General features: G+C 41.0%; 1 long non-coding RNA gene across 1 annotated transcript; it reads left to right on the forward strand.

Annotated features, from left to right (window-relative positions):
* The first annotated feature begins 3652 nt into the window (after positions 1-3652).
* LOC9270669 (uncharacterized) lies at positions 3653-6360 on the forward strand. Its single transcript, XR_003243703.2, has 5 exons — positions 3653-4676; positions 4810-4894; positions 4980-5060; positions 5424-5611; positions 5808-6360. It is a non-coding gene; the product is annotated as an uncharacterized lncRNA (long non-coding RNA).
* Positions 6361-14727: the final 8367 nt, after the last annotated feature.

Here is a 14727-nt window from a genome sequence, read left to right on the forward strand (position 1 = left end):
ATTTTTAATGGATTCTATGCATTTTTATGAATTTACTGAGACTTGAATGGACTTAAACGGAGCTCGGATGAATTAGTTATGATTTTTAGAAAATTCTCTGTGTTTTTACTATTAAAGAAAAGCCTTAATGTATTTATTGCGCAATATTGCCCCAGGGCTGACGTCAGCAGGGGGCGGCGCCGATATGCGGGCCCCACGGGTCAGCGGCTCAAGAGAGAGAGAGGGAGGGGCGCCGGCACGTGGGCCCCACTGGCAGTGGCACAAGGCGGGAGGGGCGCGGCTGGTGGCTCGGCTCGGCTTCAAAGCCGGCAGGCCAAGCATGGCGAGCGACGGCGGCACGCGCGGTCGCCGGCGACGGCAACTGGCGGCGCGGACGGCGACGGCAGACGGCGCGAAAAGCGGCGGCGGTGGCCGAAGACGATGGTGCGCGCGCGGAGGACGGCGGCGCACACGAGAGAGAGGGAAAGAGGGAGGAGGGGGAGTTTCTCACCGAGATTGGCCGGCGCGAGTGGACACGACGGCGAACGACGACGACAAGCGACGGGAGGACGACGGCGACGGGCAGACGATCTCCGGGACCTTCTAGGGAACAAAATGGGAAGGATTAGAGGGAGAGGGGTGGTCTACGGCGGGCGGAAACCATGGCCGAAGGCGGCGGCAATGGTGGTACTCACCGGCGCGCGGGGAGAAGCGGGCCCCGACGGTGGATTTGGCCGGGCGGATGGTGGACGCGACGGCTCATGGGATGGTGAATGCGGCGGCGTCGACGGTGAGGCTCGGCGCGGCGGCTAGCGACGGCTAGCGGCAGCCGGAGCGCGGCAGGAGGGCGGCGGCGAGTGTAGCGGCGAGTGTAGCGGCGCGGGAGCGATAGAGGGCACGAGAGGGAGCGGTGGAAAGAGGAAAAAGGTGGAAGGGAGTGCGGGGAAGCTTTATTGGGGCTCGGGAGTGGCGGACGTGGCCGGGGTGCTCCCGATTTCGCCGGCTACGTGGGAGGTGGAGAGAGAGAGGGAGGGGGGATTCAAACCGTACCCCGCCCTTGCGGGGCACGCGCGAGAGCGGGAGGAGCGGAGAGGGGGCGACGACGTGGGCGCGGCACGGAGTGGGGAGGAGTGGGCGCGGGAAGGACGGGAAACGGCAGCAGCGCGCGCGGTTTCGGCGGTTGCCGGCGTGGGCGGATGGAGGAAGAGGAAAGGACTGACAGGTGGGCCCCACCTGTCAGCGCCCGAGAGGGAGAGGGAGGCCGGGTGAACTTCGGGAGTGGGAGGGAGGAGCGGGCCGGCGCGGGAAGAAATGGGCCGGCGGCCCAAGAAAAGGAAAAAGGAGGGAAAAGAAAAGATAAAAAGGAAAAAGGATTTTCCTAGGAATTTAATATTGCACTTTGCTTATTTTAATTGGTTAAAATTATTTCCAAGGCTCTAAAAATTCCACTAAAAATCCTGTTAGCATATTTTGACATGTAGAATCCAAGAAAAATTTCACATGCCGATTCCGATGATTATTTGCATTTATTAATTAAGGATTCAACTCTAGGTTAATTCAACAATTTATTTAGGCGATTTATTTAACAAATTTTAAAGCTAAAAAGGAGAACTTCAGGGCGTGACACGTGGTAACCCTCCTGAGGGCATTGTTGAGGTACCCCTGGGCAAGGAGCTCTAGGTAAAAACCTTGTCCAGTTCTTTGGACAGATGACGATGGCGTCTTTCGGCGTCGTGACCCTTATGAGGGCGTCGTTTTAGAGTCTTCTTGTCGTGGTGGTGTTGTTGGTCTGGTGGCGATCGGTCTCGCATAACGATGGCCTGTTCGGTGCTTGGTTTCCCTCTCTGTATCGTGTGTTTGGGCAGTTGGCACATGGTTCGGGGCGTGTGTTATGGTGCACATCCTTACTCGACAACCAGTTGTCGATGTAAAACTTTTCTTGTAACTTTTTCTTCCTATCTTAATTACATTGAATTACCTCCTTTGGTCATACCGGCAAAAAAAAATCACAAAACTTCTCCACAGCTTGCACTCAGCCATTCTTCATATCAACAGCAGCAATCCATGCCTCCGGCTGTCTCTCACGCGCGGTGGTGGTGGTGCTGCTGCCGCTGTGGCGGCCGGCGACGGCGGTGGTGTCCAAGAGGATCCAATCGGGACGCCGCCGGGGTTCCTCCATTGGATTGGATGGAGGCGACGGCGACCTAACCTGATGGCGGCGCTGGTAGCAGCGGGAATGGGTGGCCCAGTTACATTCTTGGGCCGAGCTTCCCGTGCTAATTCAATTAACGCAAGGCACAATTAGTGTAATCTATTGTAAAAGCCAAAAGTTCCATTTTAACTTCTTCAACGAATTCTGGTGCCTAAAAATAATACGAACATGCTGGTGTGTTTTCAAGTTTCAAGAGGTTTAGTGAAATCAGGGATATACTACTGGTTTCTGCCTCTTAGAGTGGGGGTGTGAGTGTGGTGTTATGTATGTAGTGATGTTTACGCGTGTACGCCTACCGTGTAATAAAAAAAATCTATTGATCGAATTTGATATATATACTTTAACCGTAAAATTGGGTATATCATCTCCAACAAACATATAAAAATAGCGCAAAATGATTTCCTCGACTATTTTGGGCATACCTGTGCAAATTGTGTTTTGCAGTTTTAATATTTAAGGGAGATGGTATACCCGATTTTATGGTTAAATAATATACAAACTAAAATTGGCCAATAGTTGATGGAGCCATGATGGACATTTTCCTCGTAAAAAATTATTCACAGTAGGACGATCGTCCAAGTGATAACTGGTAACATTTCCATTTATCATCTTTCATGCAACTGTATACACCAACTAATAGTATAATTTTCTCACCCTCTCAAATTGATTGTAGTCTAATGATTACAAGAGCCTCAGCCTCTGTAACACCTTAGATTATAGATTCGACTCTCCATAGGTGCGAATTTTCCAGGATTTAACAACATTGTGCTTTCAGTGGTAGACGGCGTATCCGTCGACACCGAGGTGGCTATGGTGACTTCGTTAATCTCTAGTATTTGCCGGCCCAGTCTTCGAAGATGCTCATAGGGGTAGGGTATGCGTGCGTGCCTTCATAAGGGTGAGTGTGCGTGTGTTGTGAGTGTCTACGTTTTACTGTGTAATTTTAAAAAATATAATTAGCTACTTAATCACTAGTGAATACCAACTATGTTGTGTTTTAGTCTCTTCAATTATTTTCCTCTTTCCTTTTTGTGGCTGAATGATGGGATATTAGGATCAAGAGCTTACAGCTTATTTGGTAACTTGAGGGAAGATGATTTGGAGTTTACACAAGAGAATTATGGTGAGATTAAGATGAGAATTTAATTTTTAATCCCGATATCTTCTTTGGTAGAGGTGGTGAAAATTGATAGGGAGTTTAGTTGGAGATTAGGTCATTAATGAAAACGAGTGGTTGAGATTTGTTTAGGCAAAGTAAACGAGAAATTCCCTCCCAAGTCCCAATTACTAGCCCCTACCCAGGTATTAAAAAGGAGAGAGTTCATTTATTAATTCCCCATCCCTATCCCACCAAAATTTTCATATCTCCTAACCAAACAAAACAGTTAATAGCCTCATCCCTGCAAACTTCCAATCCCTTATTAGAAACTCCCCTCAACCAAACCGGCCATTAGTGAAAGCGACCGAAGAAGGAGATGACGTTGTTGTAGACGAGGTCACGGTGAGCCGGTTGCCATCGTGGCCGTGGCTGCGGCCTCGTCGAGGAGGAGGGCGACGTACGTCGGCGCCTCGGCGGGGCCGCCGGCCGTAGATGAGGAAGAGAGGGAACCAAGCCGGGATCGCCGCCATGTCGTACGCCATCTCTCATCGCTGCGTCCAATTAAATCTCAGCGCCCGCATCCACCGCATCCATCGTATCCACCGCCGTCGCCTTCCATCCTCCCCGCCATCGCCGTCCCCCCACCACGTCGCCGACCCAGCGCCGCCATCGCCGTCCTCCCCCACCCAGTCCATTCTTCCCGCACCCCCTCCCTTCACCGCCGCCGGCTGCCGGCTGTCCTCGTCACGCGATCCCGACCGGCGCTTCCTTCACGCACCTCCCACTTTCCCTCTCCCCTTTGGATCTTCCCGTCCTCGCTGGTTCGCCGCCTCCACGCCGCCCGTACACCGATCGCGATCTCTGTCGTCCAGTCCGCCGCCCCTACGCCGGTCACCATCGCCGTCATCACCGCGCCCCTCGATCCGACTCGAACAGAAGCATCGCCATTGCCGAGGCGCCGACGGGACACGAAGATCTCCTCCTCAGCCAACTCACCGGTGACGCTGTCCAGATCGGAACGCCAACCCTCTGTCCGTCGTCCCCATCGCTGTGGGCAGCCCTCCATGCTGCGCATCGCCATGGGTCATCCCTGCCGGCGCCAGGAATATCGCATCCTCCTCACCGGCATCGTAGACGCGAAGATCTCCTCCTCGGGCAACCCACCGTCGCTGTCGTGCGGCCAGCGCTACCTCTGTGGAGTTAGTGGTTGAGTGGCAAGTCCACCGCCGCTGCTCCAAGCCAAACGGCACATTCAACACCTGTGACTCCCACTTCACCGCCACCGCCACGGCGGCGGAGAGAGAAAAACGGAGGCCGCTGGCGCTGGCGCCGATCTCTGGGCGAACTTCCTCGACGTCCTCCTCAGCCGCCGCTGTAACATCCAAGGTCTCCTCCTTTCCCTCTGCCATGTGGAGTAGTGTGAGCAATCTACAGAGTGGCCGCTTAATTAGCAACTGGGATTACGATTTTGAGTGTCCTGATCAATGGCTGGGTTTGGCTTTGGATTTGTTCATGCCAGTGCCTCTCACGGTGGAACAAGGGGCTCCGGTGAAGGATCCATTAATTCGTTATACCAGGGGATGCCGTTGATGGGGCAGAGCGAGGTCCGGATCCTCCATTGGAGAAAAGGATTTTTCGTAAGAGCAGGGTTGTTGGCACTGGCTCTTAGTTATGTGTGCAAAATTTCAGGCCATGCAATCATGATCGAGGAAGGAGGTGAGGAACTTCCACGAGAAGCTGGTTGAAGAAAATTTCTACCTTATTACTGAGGTACATAGCCATACATTGCTATGTCGATCACTATTAGTGAAGGGGATGCTACAAGCACTTTATTTTCTTCTTTGTGGTGAGTTTGATTTGAGCCACCCTGAGAGATTGTAGAAGAACCAAAGTAAAATGGATCATAACAGTTTGGTTGTGATTTTTCTTGCTTAAAATTTTAGACAAATAATTAATGTGGTTATTGTCTTAATATGTACCTTTCATTACCAACTTTGTTGGATAAAGATATATGAAATTCATGAATTTCACTCATGGAGTGAATAATGCATCGCTATTCTAGCCATGACTCTTCCTGAAAAGGCCACCTGTGTACAGTTTGATGCTTATATTATGTTCTATTGTGATATCCAGGCTCACATGCACTATTCTGTACCTACATTATATAACCTGGGAGACAATGCACACTTCCTTGGCTTCATTCATCAGCTCATTTCCTAAGTTACAGAATTAGATATTGTTCCCCCCAATACTTAGTTCAACAAGGGCGTGTACCTGTGCTTCTTCTGAAACTTAACGAATAGCTGCCTCCACTGCTTGAGGTAAAAAAACTCTTAGTTGTTGCTTTTAAAAAAAATCTATGTTGCCATCAATTCTTGCTATCACGGTGAAAGGGCCAGCTAGCAAGAACAGCACTTACATAGATGTATTATACTCAAAATCCTTTCATGATTGTTTGAAAATCATATTCATGGTTATTATTTGACTTGATTCTTATTTTCATGGTTTTAAACACAGGCACTAAAATCAGCTTGGAGGAATGGGATATAAGCAGGAGTTTATGTATCCAAAATATTTAATCAGACTCTACAATATGCTGTAAATTTGAGCTGGTCTGCCTCTGTTCATGGGTTAAAAGTCATGGATGCTGGTGTTAGCCCAGACGAAATAGCATCATTGCGCTCTACTGTATTAGGATTTTCCGTTGAATCCTGGATTTGCTATTTTGTTTTGCCTCCCTCAAACAATTGTTTCTGATGTTATGATCTGATATATCATAGTTTGAACTTGATACACAGGTATAGTATAAGCTGCAGTGCCAAATTTGGACATCTTCAGGTGTGGGACTTGATAAAGCTTGGAGATCATCTCAGTGAATGGGAGGATGTTGATCCTTGTAGGGTTGGGATCACTGGTGAATCACTTAGAGGTATTGTATATGATGAATTCATGATTGCATCCTTATATTGAAGTAACATATGGACCCTTGTAGAGCGTATAAAATAGTTGTGATAGCATTATAAGATGGATCATTTTTTTAAGTAAAAGAATAAAATTAAATCATTTTGAATGTATCTGAAATCTGAATTTACAACTGAAAAACAAGCTCTTAATGATTCTCTGTACTTGACATTTCCCTGAAACTGAATGATATTTATGTAAATAATATCGACGACAAATCTATTAGGTGTATACAATATGATTGCTCTATTTGAAGATTTGTTCTATTTGTAGGACCCTATCTGTATATCTCCAAAATATGGGAACTACATTATTGCAGATACAAATTAGTAATGACCTGACATAATTACATAAATCAAGAGGAAAAACAAGAAAAAAAAGGAATTTCCTTTGTCTTTGACAGATTGCTTTTGTGCATTTAAAAAGATAAGGAACTGTCAAACTAATTCCTTTTTGCTACAGCTTTCAGTAGTGCCTATTAAATCTTATGTGCTTCTAATTAATCTTATACAATATACACAATAAACTAAACTTTCAGCATTTTAAGCACCGTGTTATCAGTTTTCATTTGTAGAATAAGGAGGATCTAAGTCTACATTTAATTATAGTTAGGTATGATGAGACATTGTAAATAAACCTTATAAAATCAATACACGTAGGGGCTTCCCCTAATATTTTATGATAAAAAAATAATTGGTGATATAATCAATATATTTAGTTGGGTGTTGTAAGTACACATGTAGATAGTGATAACAGAAAAGTGTATACCAATCAAAGAACTCTTGTGGGTTCCCGATGACAAAAAAAAAAGGACAGTGTTTAGAAGGAATTCTAAAGCAAAGTTTCACAGCAAGGTGTGTTGAAAATTGAGGAGTTGGTAAAAAATGGAAGAAGACGGGAACATATGTACTATGGTCTATGGGACTTTATGCAATACAACACAAGTTTATATAGTATAGAAAACTTTTAGGGATTGGCTGACCTTTTCTGCTCCATCTGATTGTGAATGAAGAATCACAGTTGCATGCCAAAAATTAAGTGGACAATATGGATATGCATATCTCAAATGTGTGATTCTTCTTTGTAGAGAGAATCATTGCTCTGCATCTGACTCTGCCACTGAACGCTGCTACCCATCTTGTTTGGAGATAAGGCTTAATGTATACTCCCTCCGTCCAAAGAAAGACAAACTGTGGGTTTCTGTGCCAACGTTTGACCGTCCGTTTTATTTGAAAAAATTATGAAAAAAATTAAAAAGATAAGTCACGCATAAAGTATTAATCATATTTTATCATCTAACAACAATGAAAATACTAATTATAAAAAATTTTCATATAAGACGGACAGTCAAACGTTGGCACGGAAACACACGGTTTGCTGTTGGCACGGAAACACACGGTTTGCCTTTTCTTGAGACGAAGGGAGTATGATTTAATCTGCGTTGTGCATGCATCGATGCAAGTTACCTTTAATTAAAATGACAAACCATATTTTAGGTAAAATGCTTGGTCTCGATGTAATATTAACAACCCACTGGCCATGTGTTTGTTAAAACTCTTTAGATATATTTTTAATTTATTTTCTATTGGTTATCTCCCCTTTTTAGCAAATGGGAACATTTCAAGATATTATTAAGACTATTTAAGCAGAAAAATCCGTGATAAAATGAACTTTGTCATCATCATATCTTTTTATATGTGCATTTATTATTATCTTCATCACTTGTGGTCGTTTGATAAAATAGCTCCACATGGTGGCGAACCTTCCGTGCCAATCTGCCAAAAATTGATTATCATGCTCACACATATATTGTCATTACTAAATATCGCCGTAGCGTTAGCATGGGCACATTACTAGTATTAATAGAAGAGGTTTAGTTACGTAGCCAAAGGCTGAAAAAAAAAGAGAGAGAAATGATTGTACACGTCTGCCTGCAAACATGCTTACAAGTTAATCCTCATCATTCCTTGAGGCAACAATCTCGCAATATGCTAGATACGGCTCTGCGTTGGTGAAGGCAGTATTTTATTTTAAGAATCTATTCTATGCTACTGAGTTTATTACAGTTCAACGATTTGCCATTGACATTGTCTCTTTCTAAAATATACCGACGGCTTTATTAATTGTTCTACAATACACCATTGGGATAAGCCTCTTTTCAAAAAATACCCAAAATACCCTTAGAGATATACATGGTTAACAATTAATTTATCTCATTAGAAAGTTTCAAAAAAATATAAAATATTTTATATGGCATCCTTACATAACAGAGAAGTATGTACATCAGTTTCAATTTGTTTTTGGTATTTTTAATTTTTAGAAAAAAATATTTTTGTGTGGTATATCAGAGAGAAATAGCTTACACAAAAGAAAATAGCAAAAAATATCTTATGTTGCATATGAAAGATAATTTAAATTAAAACCAACAACACAAAAATATTTTATATAGCATATAACAAATAAGTTATATTTAAAAAATAGAAATGAAAAAAATTGAAACTTATAGACAAACTTTTATACCTAAGGAGGCCACATAAAAGTTTTATTTTTTCCTTAAAACTTCTAATGATATAAATCAATTGTTATACTTGTATGTCCATAAGGGTATTTTTGCTATTATTGAAAAATAAGCCCAGCCTAATAGTGTATTGTAGAACAATTGATAAAGTCGCCAGTATAATATAGAAAGAGAGAAAGTCAATGGTAAGTTATTAACCTATGATAAATTCAGTGGTATAGAATATGTTCTCTCTTTTTGTTTTTTCCGGTGAAGAAGGGTTGAGAAGAGGCCAAGAGGGGAGGATGACATAGTTATTAACTGTTCTGAAACAAAGGGAGGGAGAGAGAAAGATCGTGGAGCTCTCCACTTCATGCATGGCGAGCTCGGGCAAAGCCATGGCTTCCATATTGTGGAAGCTTGGAAGGTGGATGGATATACTCTCTACGTCACTAAATATTTGACGCCGTTAATTTTTTAAAACATATTTGATTGTTCGTCTTATTTAAAAATTTTAAGTAATTATTAATTATTTTTATATCATTTGATTCATTGTTAAATATATTTTTATATATACATATACTTTTACATATTTCATAAATTTTTTTAATAAGACGAACGGTCAAACATGTTTAAAAAGTTAACGGCGTCAAATATTTAGGGACGGAGGGAGGGAGTATATGCTTACTCATGGGGTGGCGAGGGGAGATGTGCTGGTCGATGGTTTCACTCCTTTGTCTGCTACTTGTTGGATTGAAGTAAAGAGAGACATATGAAGAAGCGGAAGAGAAAACAAGAGGAACTATATGGAGTACTTATTTTTAATTTTTTAATTGTATCAACTCGATGTAATTGTTTAAAATCAATAAAACTCTCTTTACCTTAAAAAAATTGAACAAGCAAAGAAGGTTATTAATTTGAGCAAATACTACAGTAGCTTCCTGACTAGTTAAATTTATCTTGTCTAGTGTTTGTAGCTCAAGATCACTTTGTTTTCAATTTTTATTAAATCTGACAAACTCTTGGCTTTTAAAAATTCTTCAGAATTTGTATTTTTGGATTCTTAAGCAAATGCACTCATGATCCATTCTTTGAATTTGTAAACCCTGCTGACTCCTCCGATATTTCAAAACCAATCTAAGCTCAGATAAATACCAATTTTCCATCAAAAACAAAAACCACACAAATTGGTTTCACAGTAGTTCTATACCACTTCATGGCTAGCGTTGCTTCTTTTGTTTTGTATAAGATATATATAACCAACAACGAATACTCCAGTTAAAAAAAAAATCGAATGCTCCTGGTAACAAACTTATACGGATTGAATGACAAAGTTACATTTTGCTGAGACAAAAGGTGCACCAATCAACTCATACACATCCATCGCGTCCCCTATATTCAATCACCAAACATAGTGTACAACAACCTTTTCCATATCCCCCCAGCAAATCATACATATGGCATGGAACAACAACTTAATTATAAGCAAACAACATACTTAAAACATTCTAGACAAGACTGGCAAGTCTGGCATCATGGAATACAATGACTTCTGACTCCGGAGGCGGACGGACGGTTATCATGCAATGACTTCAGACTTCGCAGGCACAGGTAGCATACATACGCTGTTAACACATAGACAGCCAATCCGAGCTGTATAACATGGTAAAACAAGACAAGTTTCCCCGCAAGGTGTCCAAGCCTGATCCACTTCCGTTTGGGAGACAGTAAGGCAGTCTGATTTTACCGTAGTAATGAAACCATCTAGTTCCACCTCCTGTGGTGAGCGGATTGCCAATACTACCTGTGTTACTGTCAGCTGCAGAATCAGTATTGTGGTCATGGCCACCACCATACAAGCTGCCTTCTTGCCACTCCACATGATCTTCTAAGTGTGTGGTTTGCTTTGTTTCTTTTGTTTGAGTTGTCTCCATTTATGATCAATCTTAACCCTTTTATAGGCCATCATGGTACTGCCTTCTTGTAGAGCAGAAAATGCAATATGGATTGTTAGTATTATAAAATGTTTCAATAGTACTTCCCTGATTTATCTTTTGAAAACTAGTACTTCCCTAATTGACTTGTACTTTAAATTAAGCAACAATATGAAATTATCACATAACAAGAGTTGCTAGGAATTATCTTGATTGATTGGTTGATAAAAAGGCTTCAATAATGCAACATGCAGTTAGGCCGTACGGGGTAGATTTGAATGTGGGACTTAATTATCTTAGTCAAAAGAAAGAATTTGATGTGGACTTATTTTTGAAGTAGGCCTAACAACAGTAATACCGCTTGTTTTACCTGTGGATTGCAAATTAAAAACAGGTATGGGAGCAATCTAATACGTTTTGCACTTTTGTGATATGTCTATTTTACCCAAGTGCGCCTGCTGTGGAACATAGCATGCATGCTTTGAGAAAAAAAAAGTAACACTTCGAAGAAAAAAAATAATGAAAAAATTTTCTGGATAGATGGGTACGTATATCTGCATACACATCCCACTACTGCTGGAGAAAGGGGTATTAGTCCCGGTTGATAACCCCCTATAGTCCCGGTTATGTAACCAGGACCACGAATCCGGGATCATCTTTAGTCCCGGGTGAAATAATCGGGATTACCAGCCGGGACTAAAGATGGAGCCAGGCTAGGTCCGATTGCTAGTTTTTTTTCTTTTTTCATTGTTTTTAACATTGAATATTGATTTCACTCCATCCCTAAATCATCCCCAAATCGTGAAAACCTAAATAGATCATCACATATCACAAAACAAAAGGATATCTCCAAATACATCACAAATTCTAAAAAAATTACATCACAAGTTCTAAAAAAATCATCACAAATACATCACATATTCGCATCACACACAAATCAAATACATCTCAGATCCAGAATCACAAATTCTCAAAAAATCACATATCCATTGCTGCCGCCTCCCGCCTCCCGCCTTCCCTTCGGTAGAGCCATAGGCTGCCGCCTGCCGTGCAGCCCTCCTCGCTGGCCGGCCTCCACGCGGCCACGCCGCCGCCCGCAGTCCGCACCCCCGCCCCCGCCCCCGCCCCCGCCCGACCGCCTGCCCTCCCGGCGCCGGCCTCACTCGCTCGCTCTCGCTCCTCAATCTGCTCTCACCGATAGGAAGAAGGAGATGATAAGTTCGGCTTTAAAGAAAAGGATAAGAGAGAGGAGGAATAGGAAGATGAGGAGTTTGGGGGGATAAGTCCTAGGGATTATATACTATATATGGACTAAAGACTAATTTTTATTCTTGGTTGGTCACACCAACTGGGACTAAAAATCCTTGACCCCCTAACAGCCTCGGACAGAAAATGAACCGAGACTAAAAATCATCTAGGGCTGATAGAGTTTTAAACCGGGAAAAAAAATCATATTTAGTCCCGGTTTCTATTCAAACCGGGACTATTGTGATTTTTGGTCAACCCAGCAAAGATGGTTTCTGTAGTAGTGCATGGTTTCAAATATATCCGTCCCCTATTTTTATGTTAATAGCATACTATCAATGCGTTGAAACGTTTTTTTCTTAAAAAAAAGATCATAACATATATCTTCAAGTACATAAAAATATATTGTCTAATAAATTATCGTAATGCTAATTTTGTTGTCACTTTCTAAGTATATGTTAAGTTGGTCATAGGGACAGATAAAATCTTTTCTCATTGTTCGTGGGTTCCATATGATAGTTGGATGGTGGTGATAACAAAGGGTGTGTTCGGAATCCCCTTTCCCAACTCACCCCTCTCTTTTCCCGCGCTCACGCTTTTCAAACTACTAAACGGTATGCTTTTTGCAAAAAAAAAAGTTTATATACGAAAGTTGCTTAAGAAAATCGTATTGATCCATTTCTTAAAAAAATAGCTAATACTTAATTAATCACGTGCTAATGGACCGCTCCGTTTTTCGTGCGGAGAGTTTAGTTCTAAACTCCCCACCAGCGAACACAGTCAACACCACTACTATCATCTTAGCATTTTTTAAGATAATATAGATGTGCAGTTTCTCTTATCAAATGGACTTTTATGCATTATAAACAGGGTTTTCGAGAAGATGAATAGCTTATTTCTCACCGTTCATGTGCATTATAAATAGGGTTTTGAGAATATGAAAGCTTATTTCTCAAGGGACAGACGCAACTCATATGTATAATATCGTGACGTATCACACATGATTCTAACACTAATGCTCATCCGTGCTGAGTAGTTAGATTAGATGAGCTGAAAATTAAGATTTGTCATATATAGCATACTTTACATAGGTCTTAATTAGTTTACGTGCAGTGTAATACTATGAGCCAATGTTTTTTTACCACGGCAAACTTTGTCGACCACTCCATCGGTCCTAAAATATAAGCACCTTTATACTTTGTCATAGTCTTCGAGATGCTACTTTGAGCAACAATATCTATAAAAGTAAGGTGTTTTAAATTTAAAAGAGTTGCATATTATAATAGTTTGTTTAATGATAAACCTAGTAACATCAATTTTATATTATTGATCTTTTCTATTTTTTTTATTAATGGTCAAAGTTAAAAATGTTTGACTTGATGCTATGCTAAAAATGTTTATATTTTGGGACGAAAGGAGTACATTGTACGTAGCTAGGACAACCTGCCATTTGTAGGTTTTAAAATTAAGACCTATGAGGAGTTAACCTAGGTTTTGTCTGTCCAAGGTTTAGCTTCCTTATTCCCCTTTATTTCTCCTCACCACTACTGTCACTTGATGATATATAGACGTATGTGCTAGCTTAATTTCTTTCTGTCATGTTGCTGGTTTCTAAATCATGATTCTTGCAAGGATACCATAGTTTCACATTGACTACCATAACCAATCATTTGCATTTGTGATAATCTTTGCTGCTTGGAGATTACATTATGGTTGGGAGCTTATCATGAATAATGTCTAGGTAGGAAAGCATGAGGTCATTTTTACGTAGGGAGTTGTTTATATATAGTTGACGAAAACGAAATCTCCGTTAATTTTTAGTTTGTTGTGTCATGTTAATTGATGCATGGTTTCTAAATCATGATTCAGTACTACATAAAACCACTTTGGTGCGGGTTGAAAACCGGCTTTCAATTCGGTGTTAGATTCATAACCAGTACCCGTAAGACGACACTGATGTGGCATTTTACAACTGGCACCTATAACAACATAAATGTGCCTATTGTGAAAAATCGGTACCTCTAGGTTTTTATAGGTACCCTTTTTAACCGCGCGGCCACACGGCAATACTCAAAGGTGACAATTATTGTTGATGATCATTTCCAATGTATGCATGGTTGGTTTTCCTGTCTTTCAGTCATCTATACATTTTATAAAGTTACAACCCACTAAGACTAAAGTTCAACATACAACCATACCACATCATCACCCACTCACAATAATAATTGCATATTTAATCTCATGCAAGTATGCAACATCATATATATAATCTATTTAATTCTATAAATCAACATGCAAACATATTCAATCGTCATCTCTCACATCATTTCCACAATATTTTAATAAATATATCTTTTTTATAATATTTAACTTATATTAATTAGTATGTTCCACATTAAAGCGTGGGTATCATTTGTTTGATTCATGATAATTACTGATAAACTCTAGCGTTTGTTTTTTTTAACTCCTAGCTCGATTATCGAAAAAATATATTGAAAATTGCTTAGAAATTCCCGCAACAAAGTGCAGAGAATCACCTAGTTGTGTCTATAATAGAGACATACAATAGGATAGAATAGATAATGGTATTAACTATTCAAATACATTACACATAAATTAACCTTACATAATTCACACAATAAATTGCTTCAATAATTCACGCATAAACACTAAATTAATACTGTCTTTTCGGTCAAATCTTACTACTTCCTCCGTTTCACAATGTAAGTTATTCTAGCATTTGTCATATTCATAATGATACTAATAAATAAATAAATAAATATATATATATATATATATA

This window comes from Oryza sativa, chromosome 8 (assembly GCF_034140825.1).
Source record: "Oryza sativa Japonica Group chromosome 8, ASM3414082v1".
Classification (NCBI taxonomy): domain Eukaryota; kingdom Viridiplantae; phylum Streptophyta; class Magnoliopsida; order Poales; family Poaceae; genus Oryza; species Oryza sativa.